General features: G+C 43.1%; 1 protein-coding gene across 5 annotated transcripts in view; it reads left to right on the forward strand.

Annotated features, from left to right (window-relative positions):
• The window catches only part of dlgap2a (discs, large (Drosophila) homolog-associated protein 2a), a 132,524-nt gene that overhangs the window by 64,283 nt on the left and 55,781 nt on the right, over positions 1 to 12,460 (forward strand). Inside the window, exon 2 of one of the 5 annotated variants that reach the window (XM_031847510.1) lies at positions 2,138 to 2,170. The exons of the other annotated variants lie outside the window; for them this stretch is intronic. The gene's annotated coding sequence lies outside the window, so the exon portion shown is untranslated. The remainder of the gene's footprint in view (positions 1 to 2,137; positions 2,171 to 12,460) is intronic. 5 annotated transcript variants of the gene reach the window in all.

Raw genomic sequence — 12,460 nt, forward strand, 5'->3', positions numbered from 1 at the left:
ACTAAGAAGGGGAACATGTTAGCATGCTGTTGTTAGCATTTAGTTCAAAGCACATGTGTGAAGGAAAGTTTCCTTTTACTTCCAGTAAATATAACAAATGGTACAACATATAACAGAGCTGCATAGTAACCGATTCAGTGAGGACAGAGAGCGTCCAATGCTAACGCAGATGCTCGCTTGCTGCTCTGCCCCTGTGCAGCCGCTCCGGTTGCACCGTCGATGTTTACGCCATCGCTCTGATCCTCACAAGCGAAAGCATAATAAGTTTAGCTGACAGCTAAAGGCTGGCAGCCACTTTACACCTTCAATTGGAAAGCAAATGAGAATTACCCGAGAACAGTTCCCATACTGTAATAGCAGCCTGACCAAGATCAATATGGGTCCACACAAAGAAATTCAAGAGCACTTTAAATTTAAACAGGCAGGGAAAACTAATAGAGCCAATTGCTTTGACTCTGTGGAATTATACTGTAGGGAGTGGGAAGTAAAAAAGACTAATTAAACTAGTAAATTCTCCGCAGGCTTCGGATTTCCGCCACTGCACTGCCGGCCACAGCGTTTGAGTGCGGTTTAACCCCACAGACCCCCCCCCGACCTCCACCGACCCACAGAAGCACACATGAGAACAGAGATCCAAATAAAGAAACAGGGCGATGCACTTACCTCTGCAAAGTGACAATAGCAGCTGTGACTTCTCGGTGCAATTGTCTTTTCAGTCCTCAGTGTTCTTGTCTGTGGTGTGAGCGTGCAGCATTCTCTGACAGCAATGGAAACTGAATCCTAGGACTTGGGCTTTTTGATGGACACTTAATTGAAGAAAAGCATTTTGGAACTAGAAAAAATAAGAGGTGCTCTGAAGGAGTATTGAAAGTTTAGAAGACTTCTGAGCCAAATGTGGGCCCAGTGCTCAGGAAAGAACAGGATGATGAGATGGTGGCAGAACTGTGACACTTAACAACCTGCCCGGACTGACAGTGACAACAGATCTTTAAAAGCGCTCTTTCATTCGTCCGCCGGTCTGCCGAGCTGTCCTCGTTTCACTCTCGGCCCACGAGCAAGGTCATCTGGGGAGAGAGAATTGATGGACGTGTATTGTTTGCGTTTGTACCCCCATGAATGTACAGCAGGGATTTGACCCGTTCAAAGGAGCTGTCTCACTGTTTTTCACCAAAAGTCACGAGTCTGAGGTTGCTGCACATTTAATTAAGCCCCTCATTAGCAGCGATTAGATAAAGGAGAGCATCGCTCTGCAAAAAAAAGCAACAAAAAAAACGGACTTCTTTTGGCCAAAGCTACGTCAGGGATGACAGACAAACACTGACACGCCACAGCTGTTTTGGGTCTGTCTGTGAAAACTAAGGCCTGAGGACATAGAGCTCATTGTCATCATCATTCTGTTCATTATGCCCACTGTCAGTCTTTGAAACCAAACCCATTTACTGATCTTATTTGATTAAAATAATCTTGGAGGCTGCCTTCACTCTGTTGTCTCCTGGGAAGAAAAAAAAACCCCGGATGCTTCATTACCAGTAATGCACTTCCATTGAATTATATTTTGAGGCTTACGTTTGCATGGGAATAATGCATAAATGCATGTGAAGCTGGTATATGCTTGTATTAAAGGATGTTTCCTAATGTGAATACTAAAACTGATGCAATCACAAATCAATGCATTTTTCTTTGCTTTAATCTAAATTTCTCACCAAGGTTTGAGTGTTCATATTTTTGGCACACACGTGCACATGGCAGTGATGAATTGAGGCAATATGATCTTATTTCATTTTTTCCCTCTGACGCCTGTCTCTGCATCTTTTTATGCAACTGCCTTTGGCTGATGGTCATATTATGCACGGCGGCTGGGTTCCTATTAAATTGCACATGGGTACCACTGTGCAAGGACATTAGGAGCACCGTTGTTCTCTGTGTTATTTGTTCAGCTTTAATGTTTTTATTTGTTTTTGACAGAGAGAGAGAGAGAGAGAGAGAGATGTTGAATCCTGAAAAGCAGTTGTTAACATTTTCATATAAAGGGCGGTGACGCTGACATTTGTTCCCGTACACGCATGCACAAACATAGACTTTCGCATTTGTGTCGCCTCTATTAATCTCCTGTTGTCTCTCTTTGGTCCTTGTTTAGAATCACAGTGCACACTGTGTGGTGAACCAGAAGGTGAGTGGGCCTCGCCATTCCCCAATAGCTCTTGTCATCGTCATCTCCCGGCTTCTTGTTTGGCTGTTCGGGGAGGGTGGGAGGTGGAGCGGGGGCGAAGCTGTGCTGCAGACACACTGTTCTTCAGTCTTCCTCATCTCAGCAAAAGCAACGGTGCAGGCCGGGATTTAGGTTCCGACATAACATACACTGTACATAAAGATAGCGTCCTCCTGGTTCTACTGTACTTTAATGAATTCAGAATGAATTCAACAAATGTAACCCCAGGAGGCGGCCATCTTTATGCACTCTGGCTGACCTGACTGAGTGACAGCATGAAGGCTGAAGGACACAGCTTCAGAGGGCTGAATGACCACACTTGCTTCTGCTTCACATCTCACTGAATGTTACAGTTTGTGAACACATCTCATTCCATGAGTGTCCGTGCACTACTGACACCAGTCTCATTCCCCATTGCCAAGTGCAAATCATTCCCATAAGCCTCCATCCATTTTGAACCTAAAAGCCAGAGTCTTTCTCTTTGCATGAATTGCATTTTGAGGGATGATCGTTCCTCGGCGGTCCCTCTCCTCAGCTCCAGCTAGTCATGATCGCTCAAGCGTTTCATCTATTCTCTGTTGTTGGGTTTCATATGTGAGTCTGCTGTTACTGACAATCCCGCACAACAATAGTGACCAGAAATGACATGTAAACACAATAGGAGCTGACAGCTTTGGTTCTATTTTGCAGTGAGAGGGGTGAATCTGGAAATAACCCTTGAACATGTTCAGTGACAGTCTCAGTGACAGATATGATATTTCCCCCTGGACTTAACCTTGTCCAGGAATCAACCATGTGCCTCTCAGTCCAATAAGCATTATTCTATGTTTCAAAAATCAATGGTGCTCTCTCCGCTTTGCTTGATTGGATTAAGACGTAATCCAATCAAGCGCGATAACTGTGTGCCTGTGACCTTCCTGCGGAGACAGACAGAGAGCGGGGAGATGAGAGGCCTGAGGGAAGGACAGGGAATACATGCGCTTGTGTGTGTGTGTGTGTGTGTGTGTGTACAGTATGTTATGTGTGTAGCTGGGCAGAAGGGAGCACCAGAGGCGCCTCCATGGTGTTGCTCCATGTTGCTCCTTGTTGCACAGTGCATCAGCCCCACAGAGTCACAGGGAGAAGAAGTGTGGTGTCTTTAATACCTCCAGAGAGAGACCAACCCCAGATAGAAAGAGAGACGCTGTGTGTCTGTAGCGCTCGGTATCGACCCCTTAACTCAGTGTCTGGAGAGATTCTTAATCTTGTATACTTATTCTTTTATTAGCTTGATTTATTGATTTCAAACAAAAGTGTATTTTATTGAGGTGCAGGCATTTTTTATAACCTCTTTGCGTTAAGACGACATTAATCACATGTATTTCAAAAGTGTAGCATAGTTTGTTGAATAGAAAAAAGTTGAAACAAACATGGTAAAAGTGGCATTAATTGGCCACTTTGGGCCAGCAGAACAAGCTATCTACATTGATATTTTCTCAGCTCATAAAGAGGATCTGCTAAACAGTTACTTATTTACACATCCAGCAAATATGGTGCAGCGTAAGCCTTCATTTGAAGTATTTCTGGCCAGCTGATAAATGACCGATAAGAGTCCAATATTTGCTCTCCTTTTAGCTCCCGTGGGAAATCTCTGGGTTTTTTTAGGAACTAAATGCTCCACTATAGTGTGCAGGTATAGCGTATAGTGGATTTATCAGAGTTTTTTTGTTGTTGCTGAAAACAGCTCCTGCTGTGCCTAGAAATGAGGCTGAGGAGAGCTGAGAGTAAACTTAAACAACGAAGTTGCCATAAAACCAGAAGAAATGGCTGAAAGATGCTCAAACGCTGCGTAAAGCTGAGGAGAACTGCAGAGTCAGAGGGTCATTTCTTTGTGGGTTTATTATGGCTAACTTCTTTATCATTTTAGCCTCTGTTAATATCACGATATTGAGCAGTAAAGTAAACTTTTCAATGTACAAAATAGTGCCATTTAATAATCTTTATTAAAACGGAGGTATCATATTGTCACTAGTGTTCATAATCAAATGAAATACTCAGCCCTCACCTCCATGTTTGTGTGTTTGCTCTGGGGATTGTCGGAGAAGAATTGAGTGCATTAACAAGGCAAAGCAAGGCCTTATTGCCTGCAGGTAATTGGTGTCCTGCGAGAGAGACAGAGAAAGGATGTGTGATGGAGACGGAAAGAAAGAGTTTGATGTGCCAACATTTGCACATCTGGTCCCTTTGTCTTTGTTCAGAATGCTGAGCCAGGGGCAACATGTCCTGCTGGGACCCTCACCCCCATATCTCATAATGCATGTACACCAAATAACACACAGCAACACATAAAACATCATTGGACCCTATTTTAGGAGGCAGCATGATGCGTAATAGATATTTATGATTTTGGGGGGTGTCAGCGGACTTTGTCAGTTCGTGATTGTTCGAAAGTCCAAGTGTAGTTTTAAAGAATGTCTTGATTCCCTTTTCCTTGAAGCTTTTACTGAGTCATTTGTAGTCCTGCAACGGATTATAATACTCCACGGTTTTGCCACAGACACTAATTGCCGATCATTGATAATCCATATTGGCAGACACAGATCCATTTGTTGTTTGATTATAGCAGCTGGTCTACAAGGCTTCTTCTTCTTTTTTTGCCACTGTCCAAACAATCATTTCAACGCTCCGAAGTCAGTGTGAACCATCAAAGATTCCAAATGTTATCCTTTTACTTTGTTATAGTCATCTGTGTTTTGTTCGTCTTCATAAAAACACACAATTCAATTAATAAAGAAATAAAAGATTGTACTTCTATGGATTAAAACAAATCTTGTCATTAGTAGTCTTAATGATGTATTATAAGCTACTTAGAGCTTAGTGTAAACAGGTCATAATTCATCTCTAATATCTATTTATGTTGCTGTGAAAACATCTCTTTAAACAACTGTATTTATTAAAGTTTCTCACCAACACTACATTTTACAAGATTACATGTTAATAGCTCTCCGCCTGTCAATTTAAACACGGATTAATTGTTTACAATGTAACATCATTAAGGATCGACGACTAGAAAAGCATAATTGCCGATGTCCTGATCGCATATTTCACTGAATATTGGTGGATAACGACTGCAGTAAAAATGTATTTCACACTGTGATGGTTAACGTTAAACTATGTAATTAATCTGGGGGGGGGGGGTCCGTACGGAGCACAGATCGAATGGTCCGTTACACCACTAGTAACTTGTAGCGCCTACAACTAATAAGTCACACAGCAGTGTTCCCCATACAGTACAGAATTCGCACACATGAGACTTTGAAAAGCTGAAGGCACAGCTGCTCAGTCAGCATACCGAATAACTCTTGTACAATATTTGTGTTCAGCTGGTTTTCTTTCTGTCGTAACTCTCCATGCAGGACAGCCAAAATAATTGTTGTTTTGTTTTTTAAATAAAAGAAGAAGAAAAATCCATTACCGCTTTCTTTGGGTTGGTCGCCGAAATGGACCGTGCCCTAAATTTGCAATGATATAAAAGAAGACACAGCACCAAACAGTGGAAAGAAAAAAGCCCCCCCCCCAACGAGGAAGCACTGTAACATAAAAGAACACACAGTAATGAAATACAGAGAAAAAAATGAGAAGACATTACTGAGTAAGAGCTGTTATAGAACAAGGACAGGGAGGACACTTTCATAGGCAGGTCGGCCTTGAATATAAACGTTAATGAGAAGTCTAAGACACTGGACTCCCCTTGACTGGAACTCCATGACTTCAAACCCCAAAAGTGAAATGATGAAGAAGAGCCATACCCTGAGAATACATAACCTATTATGAAAATTCTAAATAAGTCTGGTCAAGGTCTGACACGTGGTGCCAGTCTCATTTTGCATGACTCATGTTGAGAATAGGAAATCCCAACTGTTTTTGAGTCATAAGAGCTGCGTCCTTCAGCTGATACGTGGATAGATTTATTCACCAACAGCAGAACGTTAGACGGAGCATTTCGTCATTAACCAAACCGTCACCGAGACCCTGAACTTCGCTGTGAGGGCGAGAAAGAAAAAACATGGTGGAGAGGAAGGTGAAGTGTGTGGGATGCATCAAGGAGGACAGAGAAGGTGAGTGAAGAAAGTGAAGGGTGAGTGGGCAACCCGGCCTCTTAATAATTACATTTATATGCTACTAATCTGTGTTGTGTGTTTTGATGGGAAACATAACTGCTGCCTGGATTATGTTCATCGGTTTATTTACCGTAAAGGAATTCATCCATTTTTATGCCAAATGCAAATCGTGCATAGTTGGTGAAAAATGTGGTTTAAAAGTAATTTTAAAAAGTCTTGTCCTTGAGGTCTCTATCTATTTTATTGGTATTGAACTGAGACCATGATCTTTCCCTTATTGCTACCTACTTAAACATAACCATAACGAGCAGATATTGTTGTAAAAACAAATGTAATACAGTGAACATTGTGCTGATACATTGAATATCAACATTTTGCGACTAGGCAGACGTTTTACTCATTTTGGTGATAAAATACAATCTGGGCAGCATAAGATTTCTATCAAAACGTATTTGCAGATGTAAAGTAGTAGTATATGACTGACAGGATCGGAGCGGGAGGATGTGGTGCACGGATAAAAATTGAGAAATGACAACAGATGACGGAAGTGAAAAGTTGTCAGCATGGTGGCAATATATTGCCATTTTAATGTTTTCTATATTTCCTTGGTGCCCCCTCATCAACCCTTTTGAATGAATGTATTGGTACAACCCCACCATATTCAAGCATTGCACATGTATGTATTCAATTAGCCATCTAGTCATTTCCTCAGGAGAATGGAAGACGTCTTGGATACTGTAGGTAATATCATTACGCTTAATGCATATTCCTCCCCGTGCCCAGAAACACGGTCCTATATTGAATTGGGCAGCATGGATTTTTAATTTTCAGAAACCCATTTACATTGTATGTTGGCTAGACGAATAGGAATGCGTGCCAGACCGCTAGCCAAGGTCAGTGTCCAATATAGAGGAGGTTGTTGGTAGGTGTGAGGGGAGTACTGATGCTGTGCATTATACAACACAGAGGCTCAGCAGCCATAATAATGCACTCTGTGCTCCGACAGCTTCCGTATGTGATGGTTTCTGGTAATCTACTGAAAGATGTAAGATGCTTTTTAAAGTCACTCGTACCGGGAATGATTGGAGAAATGTCTGTATGTTGGCACTAAAAAACAGTTTGTAGCGTCACTTTAATTCCAACGGCCACTGAGTGCTCCATAGAGGAACTGTAAGAGCTTAAGTATCTTTAGCTATCCATGTTAGTACTGTGTGTTGAAACCTCACAAAGCTGCAATTTATGCTGTCGATGCTTGAGTTGGCATATTCAGTGACCTTTGGCCCTGAGTCTGACATGTCATGTCTCTCAGCTTAGGTCTTGGGCTGCAGCTTCACCGGCCTTTGCCAGCAGACCTGGCTGTGCTCCAGGCACCATACTGTACACACAGTAGCCAAGCACCCTGACGGCCAATAGTGCAACATGGGGTTGCAGCGCAGTTCCCAGCCCCTATGCTACGTACCAGAGGCTTAGTGTTTGAGAGGATGGCAAAGCAGCAGCTTTATGTCACTGACAGCCATGTGAGAGAGAGAGTGAGAAGAAAATATAACATCTGAAGATTTCCTACAGCTGCACAGTGAAGTGGGATTAGGAAACCATGCTATTTAAACTGTGAGTCTTGTTTTTCTTCCTTTTCCAGGCAGCATGGAAAAGTGCAGGAGGCAGTCAATTTTTGGAGCTTATCATCAAGTAACCAAAGTTGCGCTCTCAGCTTTCTTGAGCCCTTATTCTCTTTCGAGTCGCGGACACAAACACACACACACACACACACACAGAGCCACAAAACCACCACTTAATGTCACTCAACACACACTGTTCTGACGCTTTAGTCCCCCGCTTTGATATTTGTATAGTTAATATTACCCTTCATTACATTTGATGGCTCAGGAGACCCTTTTAGTTAGGTATGCGACATGTAGAATCTTATCAGGCCAACATGACGAAGAAAGTTGTGGCAGATAGCTGGCACTGCCCTCAGATATTACATGTCATCTAATCTAGCTTCAATTTGAGTGCAGGCATGTGAAAATGGAGGGGATATGTCTGTTCTGCAGATAGAAATGGAACACCTCTCTCTTTCTCTCACTCTGCTGCCATCAATCTGTCCCCGAGTCACCAGGAACGCCAAAACCCAGTGGCTAGAGTAATGAGAAGGCAACGATACAGACCCCTGACCAGAGAGAGAGCTGCTGAGAGAAGTTTGAATCAGAGGTGGTTTCTTTCTGACCCGATGCGCCAGATGGTGGGTTACAACGAACCGTCTGAGAAGCCGCCATTGGAAAAATGGAAGTCGCTTTCCAAAAAATCCATCGCAGGGGGATGGGTGAATCCTCTGTCAATCAAACTTTAGCCAAAGCGAGTCGGGAGAACCACTGTTGTTCGGACACAAACTCGAAGCCCGACAAGATGGCTCTCGTGTGATCTTGTGATATCGCGAGAGTCAAGTGCAAGTTTAGTTTCTGACTACTGCGATCACCATTTTTGTTTCCGCAATGTGAGAAATGAGAAACCCCAGCACTCCCAATCAGGCTGCAGGTGGGAGTAGGAGCCTCGACTCTCTGTGAGGAGCTGTCCAGGTTGGGCTGTAATGGCTGCAGGGGGAGCGCATACAGAGCAGCTTGGCTCAGAGAATCCTGGGATAGCACGGGGGAAGCTTGACGTCCCTCCAGGCAAAAAGACTGATGAGCAGCAGAGACACCGGGGAAAGTTTGAACCAACTCGGAGGGGGAATGTCTTGGATGGGCTTTTTTTGCGAATGCTCCCATTTATGACTCATTTAAAAAAACACAGCGAGAGCTTGTAGGCAAAACAAAATGCAATACTTGTTTTCTTTCAGCGAGATGACTCACTGATGAATACATCTCCAAATATCGGTATCGTTATCACCCATGAGCTTCATGTTCTGAGGCGGAATGCGGTCAATAAAACGAGAGTGATACTTTTGAATTCATTGCTGCCTCTAACTTCGCTGTAGCTCATGTGGTTTTATTGGACTCTGGGGTGATAACAAGATCAAGTGACCGTCGGCATGCAAACAGTCTCATTACTATGAAAGCTCCCAAAGGCAAATTTGACTGTGGGGGTCATCACTTTTGCTCCTGGTGCAGAAATCATTCAGGTCCCATTTCATGATGGCAGTTAAATGCCAAACACTCCACTTGATCATTTGGATGGGCATTAGCAATGGAAGGGAATAAATATGACATGCTTTCACTTTGGATTAGTTGCCAGTATGAGAATAGAAAAACCACCGGATCTCAGGATATTCTGCACAAATTCATGGCGGAACGATTACCGTAACAAGTGTGATCTGATGCTTGTGAGGCCAAGTTCAGATTTGCAAGATTTATTCAGACAGAGCGACACGTAGTCCACAAGATGGGCAAACTTTTGGTGGAAAAATAGGTGATGCTCAGTAAGCAAACACAAAAGCATGTTTGAAATGTGACAAAGTCTATCTTGCTCTTGAGTTAACTATATTTAGCTTTTTTTTTAAACATTTTACAGTATACACAAGGGGCATGACCTTGTCTTCTGAGAAGGGCCATGGCAGAAGAGAACCACGTTATGTACATAACACACGTAAAGTTTTGAATTCAGTCCATTTTCTTGATTCAGGGCAAATAAACGGGATGAAGGATTCACACAGAGAATACTTGATTCAAGTAATATGACCAATCTGAAAGCATTTATTTGAACCATTGTAAAAATGGAACTGTAATAGACCGTTAACATTTGGATTCCGGTCGGAAAGTCCTCTAATGGGGCACCAGTACTTTTGTACACTCTCTCCGTCTGACTCTTTTCCCTCTTCTTTCTCTTACTCTCTTTCTCTCATTTCCCTCATTGACACAGTTTGTTAACTGCATTAATGCATTATGCCACTCAAAAATGGCCGTTAAGAACTCTTCTGATTGCTGCTGAATATATCACCACCGTCTAAACCTAGAAAATGTTACAACATCCACTAAAGTGTGCAGTATACTGAGACTGGCAAAAATAAATCGGCCAGGTAATTTTTTATCTTAAGTACTTCTCTCTCTTTCTCTTCCAATGCGTCCTGCCTTTGTCCTCTTCTTAATAAGAGTGTGTCCACTGCCTCGCACTGCTGTGGTCATCAATGCTGAGGTCTTCTTCCTCCGGGCGCCGCTTCTTTCAGAGCTGCTTATTTAAACCCCAAACCTGGCCTCTGGGAGCCTCTCGCTATCTTTCTCCTTCACCACCTCTTTCTCTCTGTTCCCCTTACTCTTTCTAAACACACACACTCACACACACACACATACACACACACACAGGGGCAAAGGTGGGAATTTCTCTCCAGTTTGTTCCACCCAGTCAGGCATGAACTCTTCAGATTTTTCAGCGACGAGAACCAATTACTGTATTAACAAACTCCCTACTGAACCACCAAAGTCATCATTTCACATCATGATTCTGCTCTCTCTCTCTCTCTCTCTCTCTCTCTCTCTCTCTCTTTAGTCAGCCCTGGCCTATATGATCAAGGGGTCTCATGCGTATGGAGCCCCGCAGAAATGAATCACCGCTCTCCATCGCAATGGCACCTTAGAGATGCTAGTGATTACAGAGCACCGCAAAGCCTCCGTATTTAAGCCCTGCATTGGTTTTTGATTACAATCAAAGTTCATTGCTGCACTTTTCTTTTTTTTCTTTTTTTATGAAGTCTCCGCAGAGGCATCGCATGGCCAGCCAAGCATCAGACAGGGCCATAGATAGCGAGCACACTGTTGCTGCGTATCGTCTCAGAGAACTCAGAAGAATGGATTCGAGAGAGCATGAGACTGATGGCGACCGTCATCACCAACACTCCTATTTTCAACCATCTGAATTCCCACAAAAATGTTCCACCTCTTGAGCATTTCCTGCCGCATCAGCTGTCTGCTTTTCACCATCGTTTTCTGTGTACACGCCAACTCTCTCCGTTTGAAAACTGAATTGACGGCGTCGACATTTGACGTTGCTCTGGCAGAGCAGCTCATAAAACAAGCAGGGCCGTGGCTGGATGACATAGGCTCATCAGTTTATTGTGGTGCATTGCTTTACAACTTGATAAACTCAAACAGCTTGAGGTCACAGAGAAGCACAATCTCTTTACGTAACAGACATACTCAGTCCTCTGTGCCCTATGACAGACAGTAAGTCTTTCAGTGACACTGAATCACCACGACGTCGGAGATAATGAATACAGCAAGCATCCTACAGTTCAACATTCAGGCTATTTTTTTTTTTACTCGAGTCAAGGATGTGCTGGTCTCATTGCCAAACACTCCCTCTCACTCTGTGTTTTTCCTCTCTCGTTCACGCGCCTGCACCAAAATCACATTATCATGCTCTGCAGCCTCTTCATTTAGCCAGATATTTGGCTCAGTAGCACTGGGAAAAGACTTTGGATTCTCGAAAGCATGTCAGCCAGCGGGAAATAAGGCTTATTTTCTTCCCCTCTCTATTCTACCCTGCTTCTCCTAATGACAGTAGACAAACCTCACAGCTCGTGTGAAAACCCATAATATCGCCAGTAATGCACCAAATACACTTTTTAATAACGATGTGTTTTGGGCACATGCACATCCCGCTATGTGGGAACTTGGGATATAGTACTTCAGCGACCACTCTATCTGCACCTTCTATTAGCTATTAACCTCAGAGCAACTCAGGTGAACACAAAATGAGTTGAGCAAGTCAGACAGATTTCCCAGAGGCCCAGAGTTCATTGCCTCCAGTCGGGCTAAATAGTGGCGGCGACATCACACACATATGCTCAGAGGACCAAAAGTTTAGCTCGGGAAGATTTAATGATGGAGGAGAACACCATTGCCATTATCGCTATGACAAAACTGGATCCTGCAGTATTAAACCTTACGTAATAATTCAGGTCAATAACTGACTGCGGTCTCTAATTTTCTTTTAGTCATGGCGCTCTGTGTCTGATGAGCCTCCTTGCCAGCTTTTCAAACTTCTAAGACGCAGCGTTTTCTTTCTTTTTTTTTTACATCATTTAAAAAGTGCATCTTATTAAACGCAGGGAGCACTTTCAACACAAATATTTAACGCTTATTCCCATTCACGACAGACACGCCTGCATGCAGCCCTGCAGCTGGAGACACACTTTTCATTGCTAAAGATAAACACAACTCTC

Source organism: Anarrhichthys ocellatus, unplaced genomic scaffold (genome assembly GCF_004355925.1).
Source record: "Anarrhichthys ocellatus isolate YVR2014 unplaced genomic scaffold, GSC_Weel_1.0 scaffold7, whole genome shotgun sequence".
In the NCBI taxonomy this organism is placed as follows: domain Eukaryota; kingdom Metazoa; phylum Chordata; class Actinopteri; order Perciformes; family Anarhichadidae; genus Anarrhichthys; species Anarrhichthys ocellatus.